We start from the raw sequence: 26,562 nt of genomic DNA on the forward strand, positions 1-26,562 counted from the left end.
GACTTAGTAATTCAAAACTTTTTAAAATTATGAAAATATTTTCATTTAAATCTCAGCCCACAACTCCTTGGATGCCAGTTTTTTTTAACATTGCAGTTCCTGTGTGATTCAGCTAAGGCTGTAGGCTATGAACTAGTCAGTAGTCTATTGGAACTACACTTCGATTGCATGTCCGGAACCAGCGCACTTACATGTGTAAGATAATAGTATGGAAAACAATGTGAATGCATCCCTTCCCTCTTTTGAGAACACACACGGAGGTGGACGCGTACATGCTTGGAGACATGTATACCAGGAGACGGCGCAACAAAATGGGAGGGGCACTTTGTCCAATAGTCGGGGTGAGGAAGTGAAAAAGTGGGCAGTCCGTAAACGTGCGGGGGTTTATAAAAACTCTCCGCGGCATCCGTCTGCAGCTGTTGAAAAGTAAACAAGCGTTGAATTTGGGCCTTTTGTATCATTTCTGAAGGAAGAACTCAACCTTTGTAGGGTCGTGTAAATAAAGAAGGTAGGCATTGTTGTTTTTCATTATGAAGATATCTGTATTCATTGGTCTAACTAATTGATTAAGCCTATCAGAATTTTTAAAAACCAGTGTATTTTGGCGATTACCAATTTTCTTTTATGTTGCTAAATCAACTGATCAGTTAACTTTACATTGAGTCTAATAGTTTTAAAACTGGCGCAGTTGCTAGAATACACCGTGACCAACTACGATCTGATAATGCAGTCTGTGCCTCACTAAGACTGTCGATCAGCTTTTTTTTCAGTGATTTTGTGAATTCCATTTAAGTATAAATTTAATATTTCCAGATCTTTTGCGGAGACATTTTGTCGGTGTTAATTTTACCAAGTCTGTTTCCTTTATCTTGTAATAACGATCAAGTTTGTTTGCGTTGTGGAAGATGCTTCATACAATAGACTAGTTATAATAAATCATCGCGTTGCGATACGTGTGTAGATTTTTTTTTTTGGCCTTTCAAAATTAAGACGTATTCAACTACAGTCAATGCCATTTTAGGACCATTCGTGTTAAACCATTATTTCATCATTCACGATCAATGTATTGAAGCTCGTGGGTAAATGTCAACTCTAGCAATGTAAAAAGCAGGAAATCCAGTTGAAAAAAGTAAGTTTTATGGGTAGCTTATTTAAGACGTGGCACTAACAGTAAGATTCATTATGGCTGTGTGTCTCGTGTATTCACATTTTAAAGGAGTTGGCAGGGTCAGTGAGTAGTTACCCCCCCCCCCCCCCCCCCCTACTATTTTTATTCTGTGTCCTGCCACCTCGTTGTCAATTTCACGAGTATGTGTATTATGACGGACATATATTTGAGCCACTCAACGGCCGATATGAGCAACAATTGGGCGGCAGGGGTTCTTTGACAGCCAATCAGGGAAGCGAAAGTGGGTGGCCACAGTCTTGCGTTGAGTAATGACGGATGGTTACGGAAGATCGAGCCACGAGGAGCTGCATTTAGAAGTAGGCAGAAAGTTGTCGCCTTATTAATAATGGTTTACTAAAATCTATTTCAGAACTGTGCTGTGACCAAAAAGCCATTGTAAAAGCTATACTGCCGTTTAACGAAGGTAAATATGAACGAACATGCTTTGTTGATGTTTGAGGAGGGGGCGTGGAGACGCGGTACATTTAAAAGGGGAGGATGGCCTTCTGCGCCACCTCCATTCCACTAACGTTACTTTTACAGCTTCATCCTGGCAATAAATTTTCATTTTATTTTAATACGTAATCCTCGAGGCTAACAAACTTTGAACCCGTATTTTGAATAGTGCCTTCCTAAGTGCCGATAAAGCCTTGTGTGGAGTCAAGGTTACTCCGTGAATACAGATAAGCAGGTAGCTGTTAATTTGTAAAATTTCCTTCAAATATTCTGTGCTTATACATATATAATAATATTTTAATTTAAAAAAAGCTACCCGCTAACGCATACCGTACCACGATAACTGGGCCATGTTGCTCCTTTCCTTGGTCGCTCGACTATAGTACATTTGTTTTTAGTCTCCTGTATATGGGAAGCTCGGCTTTCTTCTACGAAATCGAGCTTGTGGTGTAAAAGCCGACCTCCACAGAAGAAGGCATGATGAGTGAATAACAGTTATTCATGCTGTTTCTTTGCTGAGGACATGGCTACATGGGAGGGGGATTTTAAGTACCAAATTCGCCTGTACATGTTAATGTAGTTTCGTACTGGTAACTGCTGATTCTTTGAAAGCTAAATAACATTTTACATTCTATTACTCATTAGATTAGATTAATAAGAAATTAAAATAAGTTTAGCTTGAATGGTGTGTGGCCAAATTTGGGTTCATGTTATTGCAAAACATTTTCCTTACAGTAGGTGGGTTCCTTGTTGTCATAAAGACAGACCATGACTTTGAATGGCCGACGATACTGCATTATTGAGAACATTTTGGCTTTTGTTTCCTTTACCACCTCTTCTGACGGGCATTCACGTTTGTGCAGGTGAATGGTAACAGAATTGTAAACTGTTTTTTTATAGTTTAATATCCATCTTCCAGTAGAACGTTAAAGGAAAATGGAGAATACCCTGGTAATGCTGGGAACTCCTGCGTCCGTTATGTATTTTTACACCTTAACTTACAATCTTTCCTCCTCGGTAAGTAAGTTAGTTACATTTTAGTTACATAATAATAATAATAATTCTTTGCATTTATATAGCGCTTTTCTCACAACTCAAAGCGCTCAGCAATTGCAGGTTAAGGGCCTTGCTTAAGGGCCCAACAGAGCAGAGTCCCTATTGGCATTTACGGGATTCGAAACGGAAACCTTCTGATTGCCAGTGCAGATCCCTAGCCTCAGAGCCACCACTCTGTGGGTGGGCCTGAAATCTTTCAGTGTAAAATTAAATTAGATTTGAAGAAAAAGAAATGAGGAATCCCATCCTGTTTTACAGTTTTTGATTATGTTAGTTGGTCTCCACAAAGTGCCTACTTCTTATTTGCTATACTCAGATTAGGAATCAATTGTTGGGCAGGGTGTGGGTGTCTGAGTTTGAGTGTGTGTGCAATGCATGTTCATGTAATTCATGAGGTGTTAGTCTTTTGTTTTTTTCCCATTTTATTAACAATTTTCTATTGGTCATTTTTGTATTCCCGCTACTATTTTTCATACAAGGGTAACTTGTTGCCTGTAAAGTTAAAACTGTTTTTTTTTTTTTAGTAATTATTTGTAATTTGCATGTTCTTCTGCACAATGGGTTGCATGTTAAATCCCCTGAACAACTCCTCTATCAATAGTCCAGCTGGAGAAATAGAGAAACAATTGTACCATAGCTGCACTGAATTGTGGGTGCTGTGCAAAAGCCCAATATAAAATACAGTTCAGTTTTTGTCTCTTTGTTGTTCAGACTTTCTCACTTTGCATTTTTGTCCTATTGTTTTTGGTAGAATAATAATTTTATACTCTGAGCACATTTTTTTCCCACTGCTTCCACCAGGATTTTGCACATTTTTTATTTTTATAAACGCTTTTAAATTGGTCTTGCCAGTAAAGTTATACAAGTGCATAGTACAGTTGTACCTGAAAGTTTGTGAACCCTTTAGAATTTTCTATATTTCTGCATAAATATGACCTAAAACATCATCTGATTTTCACTCAAGTCCTAAAAGTAGATAAAGAGAAACCAGTTAAACAAATGAGACAAAAATATTATACTTGGTCATTTATTTATTAAGGAAAATTATCGAATACTACATATTTGTGTGGCAAAAATATGTGAACCTTTGCTTTCAGTATCTGGTGTGACCCCCCCTTTGCAGCAATAACTGCAACTAAACGTTTCCGGTAACTGTTGATCAGTGCTGCACACCGGCTTGGAGGAATTTTAGCCCATTCCTCCGTACACAGCAGCTTCAGCTCTGGGTTATTGGTGGGTTTCCTCACATTAACTGCTCACTTCAGGTCCTTCCACAACATTTCGATTGGATTAAAGTCAGGACTTTGACTTGGCCATTCCAAAACATTAACTTTATTCTTCTTTAACCACTCTTTGGTAGGACAACTTGTGTGCTTAGGGTTGTTGTCTTGCTGCATGACCCACCTTCTCTTGTGATTCAGTTCATGGACAGATGTCCTGACATTTTCCTTTAGAATTCTGATATAATTCAGAATTCATTGTTCCATCAATGAAGGCAAGCCAACCTGGCCCAGATGCAGCAAAACAGGCCCAAACCATGTTACTACCACCACCATGTTTCACAGATGGGATAAGGTTCTTATGCTGCAATGCAGTGTTTTCCATATTCTCCAAACATAACGCTTTTCATTTAAACCAGAAAGTTCTCTTTTGGTCTCATCTGTCCACAAAACACTCATGGACTCATGAACATGAACATCAGCCAATGTGAGAGAGGCCTTTAGTTGCTTAGAAGTTACCCTGGGGTCCTTTGTGACCTTGCCGACTATTACATGCCTTGCTCTTGGGGTGATCTTTGTTGGTCGACCACTCCTGGGGAGGGTAACAATGGTCTTGAATTTCTTCCATTTGTACACAATCTGTCTGACTGTGGATTGGTGGAGTCCAAACTCTTTAGAGATGGTTTTGTAACCTTTTCCAGCCTGATGAGCATCAACAACTCTTTTTCTGAGGTCCTCGGAAATTTCCTTTGTTCGTGCCATGATACACTTCCACAAACATGTGTTGTGTAGAGCAGACTTTGATAGATCCCTGTTCTTTAAATAACACAGGGTGCCCACTCACACCTGATTGTCATCCCATTGATTGAAAACACCTGACTCGAATTTCACCTTCAAACTAACTGCTAATCCTAGAGGTTCACATACTTTTGCCACTCACAAATATGAAATATTCGATCATTTTCCTTAATAAATAAATGACCAAGTATAATATTGTCTCATTTGTTTAACTGGTTTCCTCTCTATCTACTTTTAGGACTTGAGTGAAAATCTGATGATGTTTTAGGTCATATTTATGCAGAAATATAGAAAATTCTAAAGGGTTCACAAACTTTCAAGCACAACTGTAGCATATATTTCAATTAAATCTATTTTCTGCTCCCACTTAATTCGGAATCAAAGGATAGCCCTAGCAGCCCAGGGCACAAGTTGGGGTGCCATTCAATCATGGTGCGCATTTTGTTGAACTCTCACACTTTAACTAGCCAGTTTAGAACTGCTGTTAATCCACAGCTTTGGGATGTGAGAGGGTGAGCAGACTCCACAGGCAGCATTTGGGCCAGTGATTAAGGCCAACCCCATTCTCCTGGAACCGAGTGCCATACTGCCCACACTCTCCATTCTAAAATTTGGACAAGAGCCAATTTAAAGACAAAATATTTTGAATAGCAATATCCTAAAATCTTTAGTTTTGCACAGTGTAGAACAACCCTTATGTTATGTGACATTTAATCCATTTGCAGCCAAAGTCTCAGTTGATCTGTGAATCAATTAATTCTTAGATTTCTTTGAAATTTTTAGGAAAAAATAAATAACCTGGAAAATAGTGGAAGGAAGTGTGTGTTCTATAAAATCCCGAGTGTTTAAACCCCTCCCCATGCAAGCTACCTGCCGTGCTGTTCTATTATTGCAACAATTAATCCATCTGGAGGCTAGACTTAGCAGAACTTGGGTGGAAATGATACTGACTTCCAGGAATTGAGAATGTTTTTTAAATCTTGCCAAGATCTTGGACATAAACAAGTTATGATCACTAGCAGATGAAGCATTCAAGAAGTAAAAATGCTCCCTCTAAAACTGAATGGTCAATTTCTTTGGGTCTAGAGCCTTGAATTGACATTATGGAGCTATCTGTGCTGCTGGTCCTAAAGATTGCCTAGCTGTGTATCGCAGTAGGTTTGTGAAAGACAGAAACCACTTAAGGAGCCTGTAATCTGAAATTTGAAGGGAAAAACTGCATGGAAGGGTACAGTTTAGGATTTTCTGTGACACAAGAGTTTGTTGATTTCTTTCTTTTTTTTTGTCAAGAGTGAAAAATAAACTTTTTTGTGTGATCACTCCTTGTGTTTGAATATTATGGCATTGCTAATTGACAAGTTCACTGTTTGAGGCACAAGAAAATGGCACACATGGCTAAAGACAAGTTGTGTGCTCCTTGTAAATTGAAGTAAGTGGATGTTATGTTTTTGGATGAGGTGAAAAATCTATTCAGCTTCTCAAAGCATCTTTTTGGGAAAGTGCATATCTGGGGTATCCTTTTTTGGAGGCATTGTATAGGGGTGCAGCATGTGAACTTTTGTTTAATAATTTATAGTTGCACAGTAGACACAAATATGATTGTGTGCAAAATTCTAGCCTTCATTCTCCAAACCTAAAGGCCACCTTAGATAGGTACAAGGAGAAAAATAAAGCTGTGCCTATTTTTGAGTCTGAAATTATAAAAGAGATGCTTTCCCCCAGATGCAGCCGTTATTGTTAGCAGCTTGCAGACGTAGATGGAAAGAAATGTGTCATTTACATATCGTGTAAATAGCTGTAGTAAGCTTTAGATAACATAAACAATGGAGTAACCAAACTTTTGGTACACGATCATTTGAAGAAAGATACTGAGAAGTAAGGTGTACGCTCTTTGATGAAACATGGAATATGTAGATTTGGGTAATTGGCAAAATTTCTGTGGAAGTACCTAAATACTTGAGTGGCTGGGCAGGTAATGTTTTATCCATCAGGATTGCATTGGTGTAGGGGTTTGGTGGTGCATACAATGAGAAGTTTCAGACTCTACACAGACAGTACCTGGGTGTGGGATTTGAATCATGAGTGATATATGTGTGAGGCAGCAGTGCTAACCATTGAGTCACCCATACTGAAAGAGGTATACAAATACTGAAGCAGGTTAAAGGATTCAGAGTTGGGAATTCTGAACTGAGAATTTTCCCAAAGGTTATTCTAGGAAATGTTTCAGGCCTGCATGTAAACATTTTTACTCTGTGATTAACAGTTTGGTCATGTTCACCTCTGATGAAAAATAGTATTGACATTGGACCTATACTTATTTCAATTAGGCTTCACAAAATTACAGTGGTTAGGTATAGTTTTAAAGTCCTAACTAAATGACTCAAAAAGAGGAAATGGGGAAGTAGGCAAAGTGTTTTAAAATTGGGAAGTATTTTTAGTTGCATGCTTCAGCAATGTAGGATGTAAAACTGTATAATTTCTAACTGCACTCGGAGTGTAATGGAGAAATGGCATATTAAAAAATATATATATACTGTATATAATATATTTGCTTAGCTGGTGGGATTTGTTTAATAAGGAGTACAATGAAGAAGCAAAGAAGGTGTATCAAATGACCCATTAGAAACAATACTAACTTCTGTATACTTTTGGAACCTGTACTGTAGCACTTGAATGCAGAGCAGGGACCAAATGGGTTACTAGTTCATCATAAGGCATACACAGTCCCTCACTTTCTCCCACAGGTCCAACTTAAGGCCATGCCGCATTACGCAACTTTTCCAGCAATTTCCGCACAAGTGTTCATTTACATAATCTTGGCGAGTTTGAGGCAGTTGGTGATACGCTCTTGTGAAACTTGTTGCATAATGTGAAATGCTCAGCAACTCACTCCAGCATATGAGAGATTTTCTGGGAATACAATGTATACAATGCAGCGATGAGGAATAAGGAACATAAGATTGTCTTGTGTTTTATGTACCATGACAGAAAGAGCCAGGATTTTGCCTGATTCCACAGTACCTCTTAACCCTTTGTATAGTGCTTGTTCCATCAGACAACACATTAGCTATCACAAAGTTGTGAACACATTCAGTCATTAAATTAGATATACCCATCAATTTTCAGTTGTGTAAATAACAGCGAGATCAGAAATCGCAGTTGGCAGGTCTTGCATACCCAATCACTAGAGGTCAAATAATGTGACATCAGCTTTAGATTCTTCCTTTGAAAATCCAACCAAATATTTGGGATATTGATAGAAACCAGAGAATCTGAATAAAACTCCAGAAGAACATGGGGAGAACAGGCAGACTCCATAAGAATGGTTCACAGCTCATGGTTTCAACTGAAGAATTTGGAACACTAACCATTGCTCTTACCAAACATATTGTACAAAGTAACATAAATTCTTTGATTTGTCAGGCTAGCTGCTTAATTGTGGTGTATTTAGACTCATGGAAAGAAAGTCCTGATTAAACTCTAATCATCTGACTGATAGTCCTTTGCTTTATAAATATGCCAATCTGAGCAAGACTGTCAGTTGCTTTAATTTGCATTTTCTGGTTGTGCAATTAATTTGCAGCTTGAGTAGAGATACTCAAATTGAAGCAAGAAAGATGTTAATTTGATGAGGGAGAAAGCAGGTGCTTGATCTCAAATTTTTGATTTCTCAGGACTGGTGAATTGGTGTATGAACTTGTTTTGGAAAATGATCTTGGAGTGAGTAAATATTAATAATGGGTTTCAGTGAGGAAAGTTCAAGTGGAGCTGACAGTATCTGATGAAATGACTTCTTGAGAGATACAATAGCAGTGGCTGAGTTTTTCCTGAGGCTGCTACATGTTGGCATGAGAACTCGGGTAAAGCTGTAAATTGGAGTCCTTCGTTTATATACAGTGGATAAACATAAAAAATGTCAACACTGCTCAGAATGAGCCTTCCTAAACATGTTCAGGATCCTTGTCTTGGCACAGATTGCTTTTTCTGTTTTCAGTTTGCTATATCTGCTTGTCTATTTACTTTCTCTTGCTCCAGTGTCTGAACAACTTTTCCTCCAGAGGTTGGAAATCATTCTCCATTTTTCTAACTTTGATTTTAACTACAGATGAATGGCTTCCGAATGTCTGTTCAAGGGTGAAAAAAACCCAGGTCTAATCCTGAGGTACTTGTCCTTGACAGTAGTGTGTAGTATTGCAGAAATGTTCAAAAGTAGACAATTCATGTTAAGTTAACCTGCTTGGTGGAGCAGAACACAAATCCTGTTTAAGAAACAAACATTTTTGAGTTATGAAGCACTGTGGGAATGTACTTTTGATATTTCTGGATATACTTTGCTATACTAATTAGATGTAATAAAAGGCACTTAAACTTCTTTTTTTGGTTTGTAGTTGGTGTGATGTGATGGATTTCAAGAAAGTTAATAAAAACCTAGGGCAGAATAGGTGCAGAAAAATTCTATGGAGCCATATTGGCCTCCTATACTGTGAGGATGCGGTCTTTGCAGGATGCTTGTGGGTTTGTGCAAATGCCTTTCTTAGCATGCTGAAGCCACAATTGGTTTTAACTGAAAGGTGATGTGCACAAGTGTTTTGGGCAATATATGTGTGTTTTTTGCTTGTTGCTACCATCTATAGTTTTGTAGCTTCTCCCCCCCCCCCCAACTTACGTTTATTCTTAAATAGTGCATTTCCCCGTAAGCTTATTGTACTATACACTGATTTCAATTACAGTAGTAGTTCTACTACAAAATGATATGCCCAAAAAACAAAACAATGTTTATGCAGTTGTCAGATTGGTAAGCATCTCATAGCTAGCTCACATATGGTCATCTTAGAACTGGTTCCCTCTTGGTTCCTATTTTATATTTGCATGGGTACATCTGTTGAGGAGGGGCATCCATATCATCTGCAAAGACAAATCTAGCATCTTCCAAAGGACTTGTTCATTGGGGATAGCTGGACTATTGAATCATTTAAAACCATGTTCTGTTGTCAGTTTATTATGATGTATGCAAACACATTAGTTTTGTTGTCATTATGGACTATGGAAAGTGTACTCTTGTATCTTAGTTAATCTGAGATCTGGGGAACTAGAAGCCATGATGGACCCGTTCTGAAGGGACATTTTGGAGGTTTCAAAAGCTCTACATGTTTGGAGTAATCCTTTTTAGAAGGACTCTTGTACTGTGAGCATACTGTACCACCTATGTTTGCTGATGAGAGATTTGGAATTAAATGGAGTTAAACTGTGAATAATATGCATTATAAGTGATTTGACTACCTCCTTGAATGGCAACATGCTGCACAGCCAACACCCTTGCAGTGCAACAGTCACAATAGTCATTAATTGATGCAAGTTAGCTATAAATGGTGGAATTTTCAAACAGCAGTCAAGGTATTTTGAACCCCTGAAACCTCTTGATTGCTGTATCTCTTTTGAGTCGCATCACTTAGTCATCTAGGATAAAGAAAGGCTAGCTAAGCTCATCCAGAAATTAATCCAGGCGAAACATCACCAGATAATAGCTCAGGACAGTCATTTTTGGGTGGGGCTGATATATGGAGTCAGAACTGACACTTGTGAGAGAGGGACTGTGTAAGATTTTGAAGTCAGTGCTGCAAACCAGAATCTTATAATGTTACAAGATTTTGCCCCAAGGCAGACCATGTGGCCGAGACAGTCAACTGTTTTTTTTTTTTTTTGGACTCTGAGCATCCTTGTCCATATTACCCATTATGTATTTAATTCATTAATTGTATTTATTTTAATGCAGTTTGAAAGTTTGTAGTAAAATGGTACTAATTAACCATACTCATAAGCTAAGGTGTTATAGACGCAGAGTAAATTTGCCTACATTGCCAAATAAGGGCATGAACTAAATGTTACTGCATTTGAAGGGGGGGGGGGGGGGGGGGCAGTGGTTTGTTTGGCTTGTGGCTTGTTGGCCAGGTGAGGTTCTTGCATAGATGCATTTCCATAGGGTTACAGTAAATACCATTAAATGTTGCAGATCAGACTTACCAGTTTCCTTTATCGTTGCCACTTGTTAGAAGGCCTTTACCTTCAACTCTTGTTTCTGGCAAAATGTGCACATTAAAGGCAACTGTTTGCAGAAGTATTGAAAGGTCTTTGTGTAATATAATAATTCCATCACCTGCCTAAGGGTCCTGACTACCTTGAAATTTCCTGATTTAAACTTTTCAATTATTTGAAATAAAGTGGCAAAACTAATTGTCACAAATTTTTCTGTACAACTGTATATCACAAAAGCCGAATTTCCTACATCCCTACCACATGCAAATAAAAGCTTTGAAAACTGGCAACTTAAAGTCTTGGCTGCCCTCTTGAAACATTTCTCTACATAGTGCATGCAACAGGAGGAATAGGACTTTCTATGTAGCAGATGCTGTTTTTTTTATATAGTCATAAAGAACAGAGCGAAGAAACTTGTTTACCTGTGTGACCCAGCCTGGGCAAATGCCTTTGTTTAACAATGTTGTAGAGGGCCATGTAGGCTCCGTGCCTATAAAATTGTTTGCCAATTGGTGCACTGAAAGCAGATGTTTCATGACAGTAGCGCCGTACTGTGCATGTTCTATAGGACTGTTATTTCTTTGTGATAAGATGAGCTCCTAAATTTAAAGTTCTTTCCTTGAAAGTGAGCCATTGAGAAGCATCGTTTAAATAGCGACTGGTTAATAATATAACAATGTTTAATAATCAAGTTCATAAAGGTTTATAAAGTTTATGTATTTTGTGTTTAAGTTACTCGTTTGCAAGCTGATTTTGAAAACCAAAGGATTGGTTGTGAGAGACAGAGTAGCACTGCTTCCTTGTAGCACCTTGACTTGCTTAGCTGGAGTGCCTTCCTTGTGTAGCTGGTGTTTTACCTTTCCAATCAGTGATAGTTTCCAGTCCAGGTATGTTCTGTAAGGTCAACTGGAGATTCTAAATAGGGCTTGTATGGGTACATGCATACCCTTTTGATAAAGCTGCATTTTGTCCTGAGTTTCACCTGTTGATGGGTAATGAGGTTGCTGTGCTGAATGTGGCTGCTGCTGTGGATTACCTTGTTAGAGGACACTTTTTAGTTCCCCCACCTGTAATGTCAAAATGAATAGTAACCCTGAGTAGAATGAAATTAAGTTAAAACCCTTTAAACCCAGGAAGATGATTTGCTGTTGCTGCAGACTTACCGATATTTGTATGTTCCTCCCAGCTTGTTTATTATACACTTTAACAGCGATGTACATGAAATTACTTGGAAAACTGAATAGCTTTATATCAGTGCTAAATAAGGTTGTTGCATCTGATTCTTCTAGATCTTTATTACCATTTATTTTTACCTCTGGTTTGCATCACATATAAGTACAAATATACAAACAGTTCTGTCTAGCATATAAGCAAAGTTTTCAGTTAATTAATTTCAGTTCTATGGAAATTGTGGTGATGCTAAATTTTGGGAGGGAATTTTCAGGAAACAATTTGGGTTACTCGAGCCAAGGTTTTGTTTGTGTTCTTGAGGAGCAGAGAGCTGGTTTTGCTTTAACAGTCAATGGGTTATACTAGTTTTTCTGCAGTTTTCAGCCTGTTGAAGTAACTCTGGATTTTTTTTTTTAAATATCCATTATAAAAATTAACATGAGGTATTCAACATTCCTTCAGTTACAGGGCTGCTTTAATTTAAATGTAAGATGTAAATGCAGTGGTATATGCTAGCATTTTTATTAGGAATACTTTATTTTATGTAGTCTTTTTTTTTTTTAAACTTATTTTATGGTTTTAAAAATACATTGCAGTGGATCTATTACATATCATGATCAAGTGTTAGTATTGTTAGAACATTTTAGAATAGTAAAACTCTTCCTAATTGAACTTCCCAAAGAAGTAAATGGTGTTACGTTTCTTCCCTAATTATAAGTAAAATGTGTTGTCCTTTTCTTAGTGAGGGTTTTATGATAGGTGAGTTAGAACTCTTCCAATTGAGCAAGATAAGCTGATGTACTAGCAGTGTTATGCTACACTAGATTGGTCTTTATGCAGTGAAATCCCATCCAGTATTACTCTAGATATTGCTGTTTATGAGGGTTGAGATTATTGTATATTTAAAAACTCTCTGAAAAGGGATAATTTAATTCTGTTAAGTCGAGGGAGGTGAATACACATTTTTTGAACAGTGACAGTCTTTAAATTGTGCTGATTGTCCCAATCAAAAGAAATATCCATGTCTTAAAATTAGTGTAAAAATGAATAAAGCTGAGGATGGCTACAAAATCCTTATTCAATTCTTGGATGGTAATTTGTCTTACTGTGGAATGATTGTTTACAAATGTAAGAATTTCCTCACTGTTCCATCTCCCCTTAGGCGTGGGTGTTGCGCCTTTACCATTGCACAGCGTGCAAGTGCTGAATAAACTTATGAAGGACACTAGGGTAATGGAAAAGGAATTTGCCAAAGTCTGTGCTGAAATGTCCACAGTGAGGAAAAATCGCTGAACAAAAATTGTTTGTAGATGGATACCATCTTCAATGGAACTTCTGCTATACATCTTGTTTGCAAAAACTACTCTTCTAGGACTCTCTGTGGATATATAAAATGAATGTTTAATTGGTGGAAATGAATAATGGTGTGTGGAAGAAAAATACCCGCACACTAATGCAATGCCTCATCCCAACTGGGAAGCATGATGGAGGGAGCATCCTAGTCTGGGGTTACTCTGCTACTTTGGAGCCTGGACAGCTTGCTATTAGAAAGGGAACAATAAATTTGAAACTTGACAGTTGAATGCCTGGGTAGTGGCCTCTTACCTGAAGCTTAATAGATGTTAGTGATGTAGTAAGTCATTGGCCCAAACACAAGAGTTAATCAACATCAGTGAGGCTTAAACAGAAGGAAATTTATGTTCTGGAATGACCAATCAGCGCTGAGAACTCGGTCCATCTTATTGACTGTGGCATGACCTAAAGAGGGCTGTTCTCGCAGTAAGTTACAGAAATAATGAACTGAAACAGTTTTATAAGGAGGAATGGTATAATTACTTATGTTTCCTGTAGTACTAGGGTGTTGTACCGTGTTAGCCATTATGAATGTAGAGAAAAGCCAAGCAAAATGACACCTTTTATTGGCTAACTAGAAAGATTACAATATGCAAGCTTTCGAGGGGCAATCTTGCCTGAAGAAGGGGCCTGAGTTGCCTCGAAAGCTTGCATATTGTAATCTTTCTAGTTAGCCAATAAAAGGTGTCATTTTGCTTGGCTTATGTTTCCTGTAGGTGCTAATTGCACTTGCAGAAATGTGTTTGTTGCTAAAAGGAGTTCTGACAGTTACAAAATACAAGATTTCACAGACTTTTCCAGCCTGAATGGAGAATATTTAAACAATTTGAATATTGATAAGAAGTACAGTTGTGTGTTACTAGTCTGAATATACTGTATCAGTATGTTGCGAATTTAGGTAAATATACGGGGAATTTCAATGCATTTTCTTGGAACTATATATCTGTCAAGATGTGGGTGTGATTTTGTTTGACTGACATTATTCATATATGGAGTTTTATGGTAACAGCACCGGCTGTCTAAGTATCCTCTTCCTGTGGATATCTGGCTATTATTGGTGCACTGACTTGTCCATCAAGGTATGCAGAAATGTTCTGGTATTCTTTTTTTTATTGGATGTTCCTGCTGGGAGTTGGCCTATATATTTTTAAGTGAGTTAAATATGTTGGCTTAATAATGTCACGTTATAGTTCTAGGAGGTGTTGTTGGATTTTTCTTTCCTCTGGCTGGTTAGTGCTGTTCTGTTATTCTTTCCAGTCTTGATTGAAAATCTGTTTTGTAAGTGTGCAAGAAGGCCAAGTGTGGAAGCTGTGCCAGCATGGTCCCACAATAGTTCCATATTTTCAAAACCTACTTATTTCAATTCAATGTATTGTGATAAAGGGCTAAAACATATTCTGGCAGCAATTGGTGCAAAGCAGCAACCAGCTGTGGATGCAGTGCCCGACCATTACAGTTTCTACTCACACTTGCATGGCATGGTATCCATACAAAGTCACTGGTGAACTTTACCTCCATCTCTTTAGGATGTGGGTGGAAAACTAAAGTACAGATAAAGATTTTGGGAGAACATATAAAAATCATTAACATGGTGACCAAGCATGAGATCTGAACCCAAGAAGCTGAGGTGCTTGGAGCACTTGATTAAAGATTTTACTAAAAAGCTCCCTTCTTCAGATATATTGCACATATCATGAAGCGGTTTTGGTACAGATTCAAGGCATCATTGATATTTTGCCAAAAATAAATGATTAATGCATCAACTGTTATAAATTGGTTCACATCTTCCAAATCAGAGATTGTCTACACTGTACGCTAAACAGTGTAGACTTCATTACCTAACACTCTTAGGCTGTTATCACCAGTTCTACCTTTTCAGTGGAAGACCTCTGTGGATTATCAAAAAAGAATAAAGAGAAGCTTTTTTTGTTTTTCTCCCCCATAAATCTTTTTTTTTTCCTTATTAATTATTGGATGTGATACATTGCTTTTGCAAGTTGATCTGACATGGGTATAGTGGAGAAACTAGGAATCTGGTCACCTCCTAGAAATGAGAACTGCTTTAAGTTTTATGTGGTGGTTGTTTGTAATCAGTCTTTTTTTTCCTGTATCAAACCCATTTATTAATTACAGAAATGTAAATATCCATCAATTGCTTTGAACCACCTAATCTAATTTTGGGGTTGTGGGGAGCATACTACTTTTCCCAGGCTGATGTCCCATTTACTTTTTTTTTTGCCTTGTGCCTGTTGCTTCACCCCATGGTACTATACATTTTTAGGAATTTTAATAAATTTTTAAAATGGTATTGTGCAGTTTATTTGACCACAGTGGTGTTGTCAGTAATGACATTTAGAGTTCAGAATTTCACCTGAATTTATGGACAGTTCACGTTGTGACGGATGGCCGGGACCTTTTCCCGGCCAGGATGCCTCCACAATGGAAGGACTGGGGGAGCAAGCATGGCCAGAGCGTTGCCTCCCTCGGAGCACTAGATGGCAGCCCCCCTGAAATTCAGTGGGTCCAAGGACTCCCGCAGGGCTTCATGGGAGTTGGAGTTTGGTGCAGCCCTGTTGGGATCTGTGGAGGCCACCAGGGGGTGCCGCAGCTGCTGCTGAGCCCTGGAGATCAGCTCTTCAGCCACACCTGGAAGTGCTGCCGGAATTAGGTCAACGAGCACCTGGAGCCCTTCAGGGGGCCTTATAAAAGGAGCAGCCACCACTTGGGGAGCCAGAGTCAGGAGGAGCAGAGGGATTTGTGTAATGTGCTGGTGCTATTTGGACTCTTGTGCCTGTGGGAAACGGGGAAAATGTTTCTCACAAGGGAGAAGAAAATAAAATATCACATGTGCATTGACCTTGTGCCTCTTTCATCTGTCTGTGCCAGGGTTGATTTTTCACAATGTGTACAGTCCTTAATTGCATAAATCTAACTTGGGATATTTTTGGGATATGGGAGAAAAGCGGAAGCATCGGGTTATACATAAGATTAAGCAGTTTAGTTGCTCTTTATAGTTCTGTTTGAAATATATGTAAAAAACTAAATGTGTGATTTAATCAGTTGCTATTTGGAAGTGAGCCACATTTTGAACACTTCAGTTAATACTGTCTAATAAAGCATATTTACGCATTTAAATGTTTTTGGGATTAGGGAACTATAGTATCCCAAGACAAACCCAGACAGACCCAAAGAGAGCATGCCGACTCCATGAATGTGTGACTGGGCTTCAATTCTTCAAGCTGTGAGGCACAAGCACTAAGCACTTTTGTGCCATCAACAGTTACCCTTCTGCTCTACAATTAGGAATGTAATACAAATAGGAAGTGTCCATGTGTAAAATTTAATGTTTATGAATTTGAATGGGCTTGTTTATTTCCTAATTAACACTGTCATTGTACTATATATTGTGAGAACCTGATGTTGGGGGGGGGAAAAAGTGATGATTTAGTGATTTGAATGTTTCTATCCATGCTGTGACAATACCTCCTCTCCCAGGGCCCCACCCTCTTCCTTTTTGTGACAACTATGCCATTGGAAACGGACCCATGCAGCTGAGCTGCCTTTGAAAGTGTTTCCTGCAGGAGGTCTGTATAAACACCTGACTTTGTGGCTGTCAGTAAGGGTTGTGGTCAGAACTGCCATGTTGCATTTGTATTTTTTTTTCTTTTTTTATCAAGTTTGAAAGTTATTGTTAATTTTGGCATTGTTACTTTAGTGCTAGAGTTAGAACATAATGATTGTTTGAGCTTTAAGGAACTTCTATCCAAGTTAGCAAACTATTCTGAAAGCCATTTTATTTTTGAAGCAAATAATTTTAGTAATACCCATTTCATTTGTGATAAAACAGAGGCATGCTAACTCCATGGCCTTAATATGAATAAACTTCATGTGAACACGGTTGGAGTTTTTGTTAAAGTATTCTGGTAAAAATCAGTTCTAATGAGGTATTGAGCATATTTTGGGTGCCTATAATAATCACCCTGCATTATTTCTACTGTGTTTTAAGTAATTAAAGATGATTAAAAACGTTTGCTATATTTTAAGAAAACTACTAATTTTGCATTGACACTTTATTTTGGAACACTGTAATAATCCCAGAGTATTTTCAATTGACTTTACCCATTTTTGTATAACCTTTTGTATTTATAAGTTTTCAATAATTTAAATGATTGTATCTATGTAGTATAATATAGGTTATCTAAAATGTTTGTCTAGTTCAGAGTCATGGGAAGCTCAAGCATTAGATTTAAGGCTGGAGTCAACACTGGACAGGGCAAACATCTTCACAGGCCACACTTGTGTACAAGCACACACCCTTGGTACAAACTTGCGAAGATGCACCATGAAACTTCTCTCTGACAGTAACTGGCCTGCCATTTGAACCACAGAGCTATGAGGTAGAAGTACAGTGATTGTTGTAGCAATAGAATGGTGTCATTTTACTGCTACTTAATAAAGGGCATCTGAAAATAAAATGCAGTTTCCTTCATCCTTAATGCAATGAATAAGCTGGAACAAAAGGAAGTTAGAGTGAAATTTTAGATTACTAGATCTTCATCTAGTTGGTCAGTGAATATTGGCTGGGGGACATTCAAGAGTCACAATGAACTCTCGCTCTTGTGTCTCTGTACAGATATTTTGTTTGGAAAAATCCTTGTGTTATCAGGTTACATTGTATTGGATTCAACAATTGCACCATAAGGAGGGTCAACCCCATGCAGTTTGCAGTGGTGGACAAAAAGTTTTAATCATTTTTAATTGAGAACAGTGATAACAATTAGGGGTGGGGAATCTGTTACTGCTGCATAACCCATATGTCAAGTCATCTGATAATATGCTTGTTTTTTGATATTTTTCAATGAATACTTCTGGAAAATTGGAGCAGTACACAAAAAGCACTCATTCAGGTGGCCTTGTGGTTTTGAATTAAGACCTGCTTCTCCCCCTCATTCATTGGTCAGGAGTCCTGTCTTCAATTGAAAAGTACCTCAAACTGTGAAACCCAAGCTTTTGAATAATATATTTGAATAATAATGGATTTCCAAACAAGAGGACTGTCATTTTTACTTGCAGAATATATTGCCATGCCTTTAAAGTACCCACTTTGGTTTCTCTTTATGACAGTACCTCATGTGAGGCAACTAATTTGATCTTGTTGCCAAATAAATACGTTTGTTATAGGCAATTTTGTACTAGCATGTCACCAAAGATTTTGGTGTCTTACACAGTTAACAGGAATCTCACAGTGTGTTTAGCACAGGCGCCTTAAACATTTTTGGTTGGTTGTATAACTTGCTGCTGAAAAGTGTACAGGTGATGAAACCTGAAAATTGCTGGTGGGTGTGTGTGTTTTTTTTTTTTTCCCCCACCATAATGCTTTGAGTTATTTAATTATATTTATTGCATAACTCTTATTCACTTGCTGATATGTTTACAGACCCATCCATGCACACTTTTGTGAATTTTAATGCATTGCTTGGTTAAAGGACAGAGAAACTGGAAAATGCTCTTTGAAAACAGTATACAGACCAATGTTTGACAGAAGCTTTTAAATAAATCCATGCAACGATCACATCTCTAACAATGTGACATTTATTACTCATGTCTGACTTGTTTAGTGTTATCCCATGTTCCAGGCTGGCTTTCCCTGCAGTGTGTGTGTGTGTGTGTGTGTGTGTGTGGTTTTAATGCAGTAAAATGTATTTTCTCCTCTTTCACAATGTGATATGGTTATGTCGATATCCAAATCCTACACAAAGTTAATGGATGCTGCTGTTGAAAAATATTGTATCATTCTGTGTTTGTTTTTTTTTTTTTTTTTTCCTCTTCTCTCTCCAGTCTTGTTACAAGAATTCTGACCTCCAGTTCCATAACATGTATTTAGTGTTTCTATGTTGGGTCCCTCAGCATTCCCACATACATTCCTCTGCCACACAACTCCTAAATGGTAGGCTATAAGACAAGCAGGAGTAACATCTCTAAAATTTTGTTTCCAAAATTTTGTTTCCTTAAGCTTTTACAGCAATAGTTGTTCCCCCAAACGAACTGAAATATATTTGCAAAATCATTACATTAACTCTTAAGTGCAATCTGTATTTTAGACTTTGACTTCGCTAACTTTTTAGTTCCACTCTTACCTGAATTCTTTTCTGTACCAAAAGTATAAAGTCCAAATCACATAGTCCCTTCATGAAGCCTTTCAAGGCCTCTGTCATAGTAGGTATGCAGCTATCTTGCCAGAAAATACTGAACAAATTGAACTTCACATATCTTGGAAGAAAGAGGTAATTTCTCTTTTCCCTATGGGTGAGTAACAAGGCTGCCTTGCACTACTCTGTGTATCATAAATAATAAATAGTAGAAATAATTACATGAATATAAATGTTACTAATGAGAAATTAGTCATCCTAAATGTATAACAATGGGAAATTAAAAGGCAAACCTGATGTTACAATAGTGAAACAGAGTTTTTTGTTTTTGATGGCTCATAGTTTTTCATTGTATATTTGGTCTGATGTCTGTATCCAAAGTGACTTACGTTATCAGAATGTTATAGCGGTATACAGGATGCCCCTGAAGTGGTAGTGCATATAACGGACAAGTCCACATCATACAGTAAGGCAGAATTGGGAAGTAAACCTTCTCTGTAGTAAAAGATTCATCTGCTTCCCATGTAAAAGGAAGGGATTATTTCTGCTGTTGATATACCTCGTATGGCTTTGTAATACAACCTCTGACTTGTTTATTTACTTAAATCTCCACCAAACTCTTATGTACAACTCCCTCTCAGTATTTTCAACAACTAGGGTTGGTAATTGATGGAGGCTACATTTCAATTAAGAATCCCCTTCTCTCAAATTCATTGCCACTGAATTCTCTTAATCTTTTATCTTGTGCCAGCTGTTGCAGTTTTTGTTTCTTGTGTTTGCTTACTAAATGTATCTATTGAAAGTTGTCAGTGCTACCGTACAGTGCCCCATGCAGTGGGAGTTTGTCTCTGTGGTGAAATTCCATGTTGTCCTGTTCATTTGAAGGAATCTGTTTAGTTTTAATTTTATAGCAGTCCAAACTGCTTTTGGATCTGCAATAAAGCTGTTGCTTTTACACAATTTCTTAAATGTTTTCAAAATGATAAACTTATAAACAGAACAATTCTTTGGTGCAGAATTATCTATTTGCTGATCCTTTGTTTTTCATCCATGTTGTGTGTGTGTGTGTGTGTGTGTGTGTGTGTGTGTGTGTGTGTGTGAGTGGCTGTTAGTGAAGGTATGATATGCGTTTTCTCATTATCCTGGCAAGTATTTCTGCCTTGCACCCAGTGAGTATATTTTACGTCAGAAAACTGGTGGACTTAAATTTGTGTGTTTGTTTGTTTAAACCGGTGTCCTGTCTATTTTGGATTCCTGACTTGGACCTGATGCTGCTCAGTAACTCCTGTTCCCGGGCAATCCTGAAGTAGATTAATCAGGGGGAGGAAGTGAATGGATAATTTTTCTATTTCAATTTTCATCTCTTTGGTAAGGTTGGGTACAGAGGCATTGATTTGAAAGTTTATGCATCCTCAGTATGAATGTACAGTTAAATTTGAAAAAATTTTGGAGGACATTTGAACACAAACTGACCCAGATTAAGCAGGGCCAAATTTAACAGAATATTTTGATACTCTGAAGGACTAGTGAGATGAAAAATATATACTAATCCTAGTAAATCTGTACTAGCTATTTCTTTAAAATGCATTTGAGAGGAAGAAAAATTTGGTTTTGTTAGCATCATAAATATTGTTAGAGCTAAAAATTAAAACAGTATTTTGTTGAAATCTGTACTTAGGTCCATAAATATTTGGACAGAGACAACTTTTTTCTAATTTTGGTTCTGTACATTACCACAATGAATTTTAAGTGAAACATCTCAGATGCAGTTGAAGTGCAGACTTTCAGCTTTAATTCAGTGGGGTGAACAAAATGATTGCATAAAAATGTGAGGCAACTAGATAGATAGATAGATACTTTATTAATCCCAATGGGAAATTCACATTCTTCAGCAGCAGCATACTGATACAATAAATAATATTAAATTAAAGAATGATAATAATACAGGTGAAAAAAACAGACAATAACTATGTATAATGTTAAATATTAACGTTTACCCCCCCTGGTGGAATTAAAGAGTCGCATAGTTTGGGGGAGGAACGATCTCCTCAATCTGTCTGTGGAGCAGGACAGTGACAGCAGTCTGTCGCTGAAGCTGCTCTTCTGCCTGGAGATGATACTATTAAGTGGATGCAGTGGATTCTCCATAATTGATAGGAGCCTTCTGAGCGCCCTTCGCTCTGCCACAGATGTTAAACTGTCCAGCTCCATGCCAACAATAGAGCCTGCCTTCCTCACCAGTTTGTCCAGGCGTGAGGCGTCTTTCCTCTTAATGCTGCCTCCCCAGCACACCACTGCGTAGAAGAGGGCGCTCGCCACAACTGTTTGATAGAACATCTGCAGCATCTTATTGCAGATGTTGAAGGAAGCCAGCCTTCTAAGGAAGTATAACCGGCTTTGTCCTTTCTTGCACAGCGCATCAGTATTGGCAGTCCAGTCTATTTATCATCCAGCTGCACTCCCAGATATTTATAGGTCTGCACCATCTGCACACAGTCACCTTTGATGATCACTGGGTCTATGAGGGGTCTGGGCCTCCTAAAATCCACCACCAGCTCCTTGGTTTTGCTGGTGTTCAGGTGTAGGTGGTTTGAGTCGGACCATTTAACAAAGTCATTGATTAGGTCCCTATACTCCTCCTCCAGCCCATTCCTGATACAGCCCACGATAGCAGTGTCATCAGCGAACTTTTGCACATGGCAGGACTCCGAGTTGTATTGGAAGTCCGATGTATATAGGCTGAACAGGACCGGAGAAAGTACAGTCCCTTGTGGCGCTCCTGTGTTGCTGACCACAATGTCAGACGTGCAGTTCCCAAGACACACATACTGAGGTCTGTCTTTAAGATAGTCCACGATCCATGCCACTAGGTATGAATCTAATCCCATCTCTGTCAGCTTGTCCCTAAGGAGCAGAGGTTGGATTGTGTTGAAGGCGCTAGAGAAGTCTAGAAACATAATTCTTACAGCACCACTGCCTCTGTCCAAGTGAGAGAGGGATCGGTGTAGCATATAGATGATGGCATCTTCCGCTCCCACCTTCTCCTGATATGCAAACTGCAGAGGGTCAAGGGCGTGTTGAACCTGTGGCCTAAGGTGGTGAAGCAGCAGCCTCTCCATGGTCTTCATCACATGTGATGTCAGAGCAACAGGCCGAAAGTCATTCAGCTCACTAGGACGTGATACCTTTGGGACTGGGGTGATACAAGATGTTTTCCAAAGCCTCGGGACTCTCCCCTGTTCCAGGCTCAGGTTGAAGATGCGCTGTAGAGGACCCCCCAGCTCCGATGCACAGACCTTCAGCAGTCGTGGCTCTCACGTCTCTCTCAATGGTGGTACCCCGCTTCGAGCTGCAGCCAGTGATGATCTTCATCCCATCCCACACTTCCTTCATGCTGTTATTCTGCAACTTCTGCTCCAGCTTTCTCCTGTACTGCTCCTTCGCCGCCCTGAGTTGGACTCGGAGTTCCTTCTGCACGCGCTTGAGCTCATGCTGATCACCGTCTTTAAAAGCCCTTTTCTTCTGATTCAAAAGGCCCTTGATGTCACTTGTAATCCATGGCTTGTTGTTAGCATAGCAGCGTACTGTTCTTACAGGAACTACAATGTCCATACAGAAGTTGATGTAGTCAGTAGTGCAGTCAACAACTTCCTCAATGTTCTCATTATGAGATCCCTGCAGGATATCCCAGTCTGTAGTTCCAAAAAGTTCTCTGAGTATTCTCAGCCTCCGGGGTCCACTTCCTGAATGATCGTGTGGTTACAGGTAGGACTCTAACTTTTGGTTTATAGTGAGGCTGAAGCTGAACCAGGTTATGATCTCCTTTCCCAAGCGCAGGCAGCGGGGTGGCGCTGTATGCGTCTTTACGTTTGCATACAGTAAATCAATAGTCTTATTTCCCCGGGTGTTACAGTCCACATACTGGGAGAATGCAGGCAATGTTTTGTCCAGCGTCACATGGTTAAAGTCTCCAGCGATTAGCACAAGCGCCTCAGGGTGCTGCGTTGTAACTTAGCAACAGCGGAATGGATGATGTCACTCGCTGACTCCACGTCTGCCCGAGGAGGAATGTATACAATAACAACAATGACATGTCCAAACTCTCTGGGCAAATAGTAGGGACGTAAACTTACGGCCAACAGTTCGATATCCCTGCAGCAAGTGGAGATTTTGACGTTAACATGTCCAGAGTGACACCACCGTGTATTAACATAGAGAGCGAGTCCTCCTCCTTTGTGCTTACCACAGGTACTTGCATCTCTGTCCGCTCTAACTGTGCTAAACCCGGGTAGCTCCACGTTGGCATCTGGGATGGTGTTATTTAGCCACGTTTTGCAGAAACACAACAAACTGCATTCTCTGTAGGTCCTTACATTTTTCACCAGCGCAGCCAGTTCGTCGATCTTATTTGAGATTGAGTTTACATTCCCCAGAATCACAGAAGGCACCGAGGCTTGAAACGCCACTTTCTCGCAAGCTGCTTCTTTTTTAGCTTAGTGCCGGCTCTGCTGCCACGATACCGCCTTCTTACCTCGTCGGGTAAATATGGAACCACACCGGCACTGGCATTTGTTCTCAGCGCCCGAAGTTGAGTACTTGAATAGGCGAGTCTCTAAAACATTTTTTAAAACAATCCTTTCATTTCAGGGGCTCAAAAGTAATTGGACAATTGACTCAAAGGCTATTTCATGGGCAGGTGTTGGCAAGTCCGTCGTTCTGTCATTATCAATTAAGCAGATAAAAGGCCTGGAGTTGATTTGAGGTGTGGTGCTTGCATGTGGAAGATTTTGCTGTGAACAGACATCATGAGGTCAAAGGAGCTCTCCATGCAGGTGAAAGAAGCCATCCTTAAGCTGCGAAAACAGAAAAAACCCATCCAAGAAATTGCTACAATATTACGAGTGGCAAAATCTACAGTTTGGTACATCCTGAGAAAGAAAGCAAGCACTGGTGAACTTAGCGATGTAAAAAGACGTGGACATCCACGGAAGACAACAGTGGTGGATGATCACAGAATCATTTCCATGGTGAAGAGAAACCCCTTCACAACAAGTGAACACTCTCCAGGGGGTAGGCATATCGATATCCAAGTCTACCATAAAGAGAAGACTGCATGAAAGTAAATACAGAGGTGCACTGCAAGGTGCAAGCCTCTCATAAGCCTCAAGAATAGAAAGGCTAGATTGGACTTTGCTAAAGAACATCTAAAAAAGCCAGCACAGTTCTGGAAAAACATTCTTTGGACAGATGAAACCAAGATCAACCTCTACCAGAATGATGGCAAGAAAAAAGTATGGAGAAGGCGTGGAACAGCTCATTATCCAAAGTATACCACATCATCTGTAAACACGGTGAAGGCAGTGTGATGGCTTGGGCGTGCATGGCTGCCAGTGGCACTGTGACATTAGTGTTTAATGATGATGTGACACAGGACAGAAGCAGCCGAATGAATTCTGAGGTGTTCAGAGACATACTGTCTGCTCAAATTCAGCTAAATGCAGTCAAATTGATTGGGCGGCATTTCATGATACAGATGGACAATGACCCAAAACATACAGCCAAAGCAACCCAGGAGTTTATTAAAGCAAAGAAGTGGAAAATTCTTGAATGGCCAAGTCAGTCACCTGATCTTAACCCGATTGAGCATGCATTTCACTTGTTGAAGAGTAAACTTCAGACAGACAGGCCCACAAACAAACCGCAACTGAAAGCCACTGCAGTAAAGGCCTGGCAGAGCATTAAAAAAGGAGGAAAACCAGCATCTGGTGATGTCCATGTGTTCAAGACTTCAGACTATCCTTGCCAGCAAAGGGTTTTCAACCAAGTATTAGAAATGAACATTTTATTTCCAGTTATTTAATTTGTCCAATTACTTTTGAGCCTCTGAAATGAAGGGATTGTGTTAAAAAAAGCTGCTTTAGTTGCCTCACATTTTTATGCAATCGTTTTGTTCACCCCACTGAATTACAGCTGAAAATCTGCACTTCAACTGCATCTGAGTTGTTTCATTTAAAATTCATTGTGGTAATGTACAGAACCAAAATTAGAAAAAAGTTGTCTCTGTCCAAATATTTATGGACCTAACTGTATTTCTTGAGTTGGATTCCCCTCATTGAAGCTGCATGGGAACACATGGGGCAAGTTGTTTTTAAAGTTGTGATAATTTCTGTTTTCAATTACTATTTTTTTCTGTAGCTTTATAGAGTCAATGTAACATGTACTAGATTTATCCGTAGTTATATTTTAGCCACTGAAAGTAGGAACTTTTCAGTAGACATTAATGGGTAATTTATTTAGATATGCATGTATTTTCAAATTTTAAAATATGCAAATTATATTATGTACATCTTTGTAAAGTAATTCAAAATTGTAATTAGAGCCTTTGCTGAATTGCAGAAATGTACAGTATTGGCAGTAGTTTTAGTATTGTCTGTCTGTTAGTACTTGTAGCCCTAGACTGGTTTATATCAGCCATTTTTGTACCATGTAAGGCGCTCTAAATCTCAGTGTGTTAAGCACTTTGTTTGAAGTAGTGTATACACCAATCAGCCACAAAATTAAAATCGCCCACTTAACATTGCTGGAAACAGTTTTGTCCCGTCAAGGCATGGACTTTACAAGACCTAAGGGTAATTTTCTAACCCGCTTAATCCTGAGCATTGTTGCAGGTGGGGATGCTGAAGCCTAACCAAGCAAACACGGGGCACATGGCAGGAACAATCCCTGGGACAGGACGCCAGCAAGGCGCACACACATACACTAGCGATGCCAAGCCAAACCACCTAACCTGCTTGTCTTTGGACTGTGAAAGGAAACTGGAGAACCCTGAGGAATTCCACGCAGACATGGGGAGAACATGCAGATTCCAGGGAGGACCCAAGAAGTGAACCCTGGTCTCCTTGGCATGATGCAGCAGTGCTACCTCTGTGCCACCATGCTGCCAATCTCTGAAGGTATCCTATGGCATCTGGCACCAAGACATTAGCAGCAGAACCTTTATATATTATTGTATGCAAGATATGAGGTGGGGCATCTTACAGGTGCTCAGTCAGATTAAGATCTGGAGGCCAAGTCAACATCTTGAACTCTTTGTCACATTCCAGAAATAATTCCTCATCAGTTTTTTCAGTGTATCTGGGTGCATTACCCTACTGAATGG

General features: G+C 39.1%; 1 protein-coding gene across 1 annotated transcript in view; it reads left to right on the top strand.

Moving 5' to 3' along the window:
* The first annotated feature begins 364 nt into the window (after positions 1-364).
* The window catches only part of LOC114664142 (protein NDRG1-like), a 64,776-nt gene continuing 38,578 nt past the window's right edge, over positions 365-26,562 (top strand). Inside the window, exon 1 of the mRNA XM_028818121.2 lies at positions 365-508. The gene's annotated coding sequence lies outside the window, so the exon portion shown is untranslated. The remainder of the gene's footprint in view (positions 509-26,562) is intronic.

This window comes from Erpetoichthys calabaricus, chromosome 13, assembly GCF_900747795.2.
Source record: "Erpetoichthys calabaricus chromosome 13, fErpCal1.3, whole genome shotgun sequence".
In the NCBI taxonomy this organism is placed as follows: Eukaryota; Metazoa; Chordata; class Cladistia; order Polypteriformes; family Polypteridae; genus Erpetoichthys; species Erpetoichthys calabaricus.